This window comes from Balaenoptera borealis (genome assembly GCF_965194805.1).
Source record: "Balaenoptera borealis genome assembly, chromosome: 4".
Classification (NCBI taxonomy): domain Eukaryota; kingdom Metazoa; phylum Chordata; class Mammalia; order Artiodactyla; family Balaenopteridae; genus Balaenoptera; species Balaenoptera borealis.
The window spans coordinates 81,033,538-81,039,991 of NC_138861.1; the positions used below are offsets into that span (position 1 = coordinate 81,033,538).

A 6,454-nucleotide genomic window follows, 5' to 3' on the forward strand; every position below is an offset into this window, starting at 1 on the left:
TAGCTCATCCCCCTACACTAACGGCATAACAAAAGAGACATGACCATTTACAAGCATAAACACTATTTACTTCAGTCTGTATTATTTTACATACAATTCCTGATACTCAAGAAAATTATGAGACATTGAAAAATGTAAGACAAAAAATTAAAATTATTGTCAAGAGATAAAGCAATCAACAAAATCAGACTCAGAGATGGCCCTGGTCTTGGATTATGAGATAGGGACATTTACATAACTAAAATTAATATGTTAGAGGATCTACTGGAAAAAGTAGACAACATACATGTGTGGGGAAAGTTTAGTAAAAAGATAGATAACATAATAAGGTAAAATAATAATACTAGAATTCTAGATATTGAACTAGAGTTGGAAGAGGCGAGTCCGGTCTCAAAATGGAGGGCCATGATCCAAAGGAACCAGAACAGTTGAGAAAACTGTTTATTGGTGGTCTGAGCTTTGGAACTACAGATGATAGCTTAAGAGAACATTTTGAGAAATGGGGCACACTTACAGATTGTGTGGTGATGAGAGACCCCCAAACAAAACGTTCCAGGGGCTTTGGTTTTGTGAGTTACTCTTGTGTTGAAGAGGTGGATGCAGCAATGTGTGCTCGACCACACAAGGTTGATGGGCGTGTAGTGGAACCAAAGAGAGCTGTTTCTAGAGAGGATTCTGTAAAGCCTGGTGCCCATCTAACAGTGAAGAAAATTTTTGTTGGTGGTATTAAAGAAATACAGAAGAATATAACTTGAGAGACTACTTTGAAAAGTATGGCAAGATTGAAACCATAGAAGTTATGGAAGACAGGCAGAGTGGAAAAAAGAGAGGATTTGCTTTTGTAACTTTTGATGATCATGATACAGTTGATAAAATTGTTGTTCAGAAATACCACACTATTAATGGGCATAATTGTGAAGTGAAAAAGGCCCTTTCTAAACAAGAAATGTAATCTGCTGGATCACAAAGAGGTCGTGGAGGTGGATCTGGCAATTTTATGGGTCGTGGAGGAAACTTTGGCTGTGGTGGAAACTTTGGTGGAAGAGGAGGCTATGGTGGTGGAGGTGGTGGCAGCAGAGGTAGTTATGGAGGAGGTGATGGTGGATATAATGGATTTGGAGGCGACGGTGGTAACTATGGCGGTGGTCCTGGTTACAGTAGTAGAGGAGGCTATGGTGGTAGTGGACCAGGATATGGAAACCAAGGTGGTGGATATGGTGGCGGTGGTGGAGGATATGATGGTTACAATGAAGGAGGAAATTTTGGAGGTAACTATGGTGGTGGTGGGAGCTATAATGATTTTGGAAATTATAGTGTACAACAGCAATCAAATTATGGACCCATGAAGGGGGGCAGTTTTGGTGGAAGAAGCTCGGGAAGTCCCTATGGTGGTGGTTATGGATCTGGTGGTGGAAGTGGTGGATATGGTAGCAGAAGGTTCTAAAAACTCAGAATAAAAGGGCTACAGTTCTTAGCAGGAGAGAGAGTGAGGAATTGTCAGGAAAGCTGCAGGTTACTTTGAGACAGTCGTCCCAAATGCATTAGAGGAACTGTAAAAATCTGCCACAGAAGGAACGATGATCCACAGTCAGAAAAGTTACTGCAGCTTAAACAGGAAACCCTTCTTGTTCAGGACTGTCATAGCCAGTTTGCAAAAAGTGCAGCTATTGATTAATGCAATGCAGTGTCAATTAGATGTACATTCCTGAGGTCTTTTATCTTTTGTAGCTTTTTCTTTTTCTTTTTCTTTTCATTACATGAGGTATATTGCCCTGTAAATTGTGGTAGTGGTACCAGGAATAAAAAATTAAGGAATTTTTAACTTTAAAAAAAAAAAAAGAATACTAGAATTCTAAAAATGCTACCAGATATAAAGAATTCCTTTAATGGATTTATTAGTAGATGGACATAAAAGAGAGAAAGAAGAAAAAAGAGAGAATCCAAGAGCAGAGAAAAAACATGGAACAGTCAAGTATATGTATAATTGGGGTCCCAGAAGGAGAAGAGAAAATTTGGGTGCAGAAGAAAAATTTGAAGAGATAATGATCAAAATGCCCATAGAATCTTAATCAGTATATATACAAAGAGAAACAAACATAAAAAAACTACCCACTTAGATACATCATAGTCAAAATGTGTGGGGGGAAAAAAGATTTTCAAAATTTTGAATGCAATCAGGGAAGAAAAGAAAACATTACACACCAAGAAAAAATAAAAATAATCTTATTGATCAGAAATTATGCAAGCCAGAATACAAGAGTTTTACATCTTCAAAGCACTGGGCAAAAAATAAAAACACTCAAAGTGGAATTGTACATCCAAAGAATATATCTTACAAGAAACTAAGATGAAATAAAGAACATTTTTCACTGACAGCACGCCATGTTAAGAAATTTTTCAGACCATGTTAAGTAATATGATACCAGATAGAAACTTGAATCTAGGCAAAGAAAAAAGAATGTGGGAAATAATATACACAAAAAAGATGCAAATAGAAATTACATACTTTCTTATTTTTAATACTTTAAAACATATTTGATTCTCTAAAGCAAAAATGTGAAAATATAATGTGGACCTTACAGCATATATAAAAGTAAAATTATGAGAACAATAGTAGAATGGATGGGAATGCATAATTGGAATTATATTGTTATAATATTCTTAAATTCTTTGTGAATTGGTATAATGTTATTTGCATGTGAAATGTGATAAGCTAAAGAAGAATATTGTAAGCCCTATGGCTACTACTAAGAAAAAGAAATATGAGTAACATACACGCAAATTGGATTAAAGCCTTGAACATAAGACCTAAAATCATAAAACTCCTACAATAAAATATAAGCAGTAATCATCTTGACATAGGTCTTGGCAACGATTTTTATAATCTGACACCAAAAGCAAAAATAAACAAGTAGAACTACATCAAACTAAAAACTTCTGAATAGCAAAGGGAACCATCAACAAAATGAAAAGGCAACCCAATGAATGGGAGAAAATATTGGCAAATCATATATTTGATAAGAAGCTAATATCCCAAATATATAAAGAACACATACAACTCAATAACAAAACAAACAATCAGATTAAAAAACGGGCAGAAGATCTGAATAGACATTTTTCCAAAGAAGACACACAGATGTCCAACATTTACATGAAAAGATGCTCTACATCATTAATCTTCCAGTAAATACAAATCAAAACCTCAATGAGATACCACCCCACACCTGTTAGAATGGGTGTTACAAAAAAACAACAACAAATAAGTGTTGGTGAGGATGTGAGAAAAGGGAACTCGAGTACATTGTTGATGGAAATGTGAATTGGTGCAGTCACTCTGGAAAACAGTATGGAAGTTCCTAAAAAAGTTAAAAATGAAACTAGCATATGGTCCAGCAAATCCACTTATGCAAAGAAATGAAAATACTAACTCAAAAAGATATACAACTACATGTTCATTGCAGCATTGTTTACAATAGCCAAGATATGAAAACGATTTAAGTGTTCATCGATGGATGAATGGATAAAGAAATTGTGATACGAGTTGTGAGTATATTACTCAGGCACAAAAAAGAATAAAATCCTACCATTTGTGACAACATGGATGGACCTAGACAGTATTATGCTAAGTGAAATAAGTCAGAGAAAGACAAATACTGTATGATCTCTCTTTTACATGGAATCTAAAAAAAAAGAAAACAAAAAGCAAAACCAAGCTCATAGATACAGGGAACATACTGGTGGTTGCTAGAGGTGAGGAATGGCGTTGTGGGAGAAATGGGTGAAAAAAAAATGACCTGTGCCTCCTGGTATGATGCTTGGAGAAGGACAAAAAATGTTTTCGTTTGTGTTCTTGCCAAAATCATGTAACCTAAATCTAGTCAGAAGGAAATGTCAGAAAACTCCAGACAGAGGAACATTCTACAAAATAACTTGCCTACTCTCTTAAAAAATATCAAGGGTAAAATAGACAAAGATAGATTCACTATAAACAACATTATTGGAACAAATGTCAAAGTATGAATAATGTCTATAAATTATATAGTAGTATTGTAAAAATCTTAAATTCCTAATTTGGATCATTGTTCCTAGGAAATACACACAGAAGTATTTAGAGTTGAGAGATATCATGTCTACAACTTACCCTCAAATGGTTCAATAATAATGATAATGATTAGTAACAATATTATGAAGAAGAATATGTATATACGGAAAAAATAATCAAAGGTGTGGGGAAATTTTTACAGTTGGGACTATCACAGAAGGGTGTCCCTATATTTCTTTTTATTACTATTTTCTGTAAGTCTGAAATTATTTCAAACTAAATATTTACTAAATAAACTTCAAAAAGAGATATAAGTAGTAGTGAAAATAAATGAAATCATGAAAATAATTAATACAAAAGGACATGAAAAAGGATGAAAAAGAACAAAGAATAGATGGAACAAACAGAAAATAAGGATTAGTATAATAGATTAAGACTAATCATATCCCAGATCAAGTTAAACTGAAATGGTCTAAACACCCCAGATAAAATGATGCGCTTATCAGATTGAATAAAAAACAAGACTGAGCTACGTATGACCTATAAAGAAACTACTTTATTTATAAAGGTATATATAGATTAAAAGTAAAAAAAGAAGGAAAGAAGAAATAAAAACATAAAGATAAGAACAGAAATCATTTAAATTAAAAACAGAAAGACACTAAAGAGCACCAATGAAGCAAAAAAGGTGGTTCTTTGAGCAGATCAATACAATTAATAATCCTCAGCCTGATTGATCACAAAATCGATTTAAAAAAAAAACAACACAAATTACCAAAATCAGGAACGAAAGAAGTGACATCTCTAGATCCTACAGACATCATAGCAAGTATTGGTAATTTTTTTTCTTTATATGGACCAATAATAAATACTTCAGAATTTCCATGCCACAATACAGCCTCTGTAGCATATTCTTGTTGTTTGACTCTTTTTGCGACAATTTAAAAATGTAAAAAACATTTTCACTTCGTGGGGTGTATAAAAACAGGGCCAGATTTGGCTCTCAGGCTATAGTTTGCCAAACCCCAGTTAAAAGGACATTAAGGCAAAATTATGAACAATTTTAAGTCACTAAATTAGTAATTTACATAAAATGTACAATTTCCTCAAAATATAGAAACTTGCAATGTTCACTCAGGAAGAAATAGATAACAGGGCTGATTACATGTCTATTAAAGGAATTGAGTTTCTAGTTAAAAACCTCCCAACAAAGAGAACTCCATGCCCAGATAACTTCACTGGCAAATACTAACAAACATTAAAGGAAGAATGTACCAGTTATACACAAATTCTTCCAGGAAATAGAAGAAAGTTGAGAATTTCCAACTCATTTTATGAGGAGGAAGAAAAATCCTACTAAATATCCCTCAAGAACACTGTATTAGTTTCTTCTGGTTGCTATAACAAATTACTACAAATCTGGTGGATTAAAACAAAAGAAATTTATTCTCTCACATTTCTGGAGACCAAAAACCTGAAATCAGTATAAGTGGGTGTAAATCATGAGTTGGCAAAGCTGCACCCTCTCCAGAGGCTTTTAGGAACACTTCATTCCTTGCCTTTTCCAATAATAATTTGACCTTTATGATAAAAACTGTCAGCAAAGGAGGAATAAAAGGGAACATTCTCAACCTGGTTAAAGGCATTTACCAAAAAAAAAGCAGCTAATATCATATATATATATATACATATGTGTACAGTAATATTGACAAATGCATTCTTGCTAAGATGGAGAGTAAGGCAGTGATGTCTTCTCTAACCATTATTACTCAATATCATAATAAAAGTCTTAACCAGTAAAATAAGGCAAAAAAAAACACCCCAAAACACTAAAAGTATAGAGATGAGAAAGAAATAACTAAAATTTATTTTATTCATACTTTGATATAATTGTCTACATAGAAAAATCCCAAAGAATTTACAAATTTTCTCTAGTACCAATGAATGTATTTAGTAGGGTTGCAGGATACAAGGCGTACTAAAATCATTTTTTATATATACCAGTGATAAAAAATCTTTTAATTTAAATTTTAAGAGACTATTTAATATGGTATGAAAAATGACATCTATAGGAATAATTTTAACAAAATATATTTGATTTAAAAAAGAAAAACTAAATAAATGGGGAAATAAAAATTATACTTGCAGTAAACAACTGAAAATAAAAATTTTAAAAATTTTACTTATAATAGGATCAAAACATGTGAAGCACTTAGGGAAAAATCTAACAAAGTCTTTATAAAATGAATATGATGAAAACTAACACATCAATGAGAGAAATCAAAGAAAATTTAACTAAATGAAAAGTTTATTTGGAAGACTCAATATTATTAAAATATCAATTATTCCCAAATTGATTTGTGCATCCAAAGCAATTTCAGACACAATCCCAGCAGTTTTTTTTGCTTTTTG

General features: G+C 32.7%; 1 pseudogene across 1 annotated transcript; it reads left to right on the plus strand.

Moving 5' to 3' along the window:
• The first annotated feature begins 336 nt into the window (after window positions 1-336).
• LOC309628052 (heterogeneous nuclear ribonucleoprotein A3 pseudogene) lies at window positions 337-5,863 on the plus strand (annotated as a pseudogene). Its single transcript has one exon. The product of its transcript is annotated as a heterogeneous nuclear ribonucleoprotein A3 pseudogene (transcript).
• Window positions 5,864-6,454: the final 591 nt, after the last annotated feature.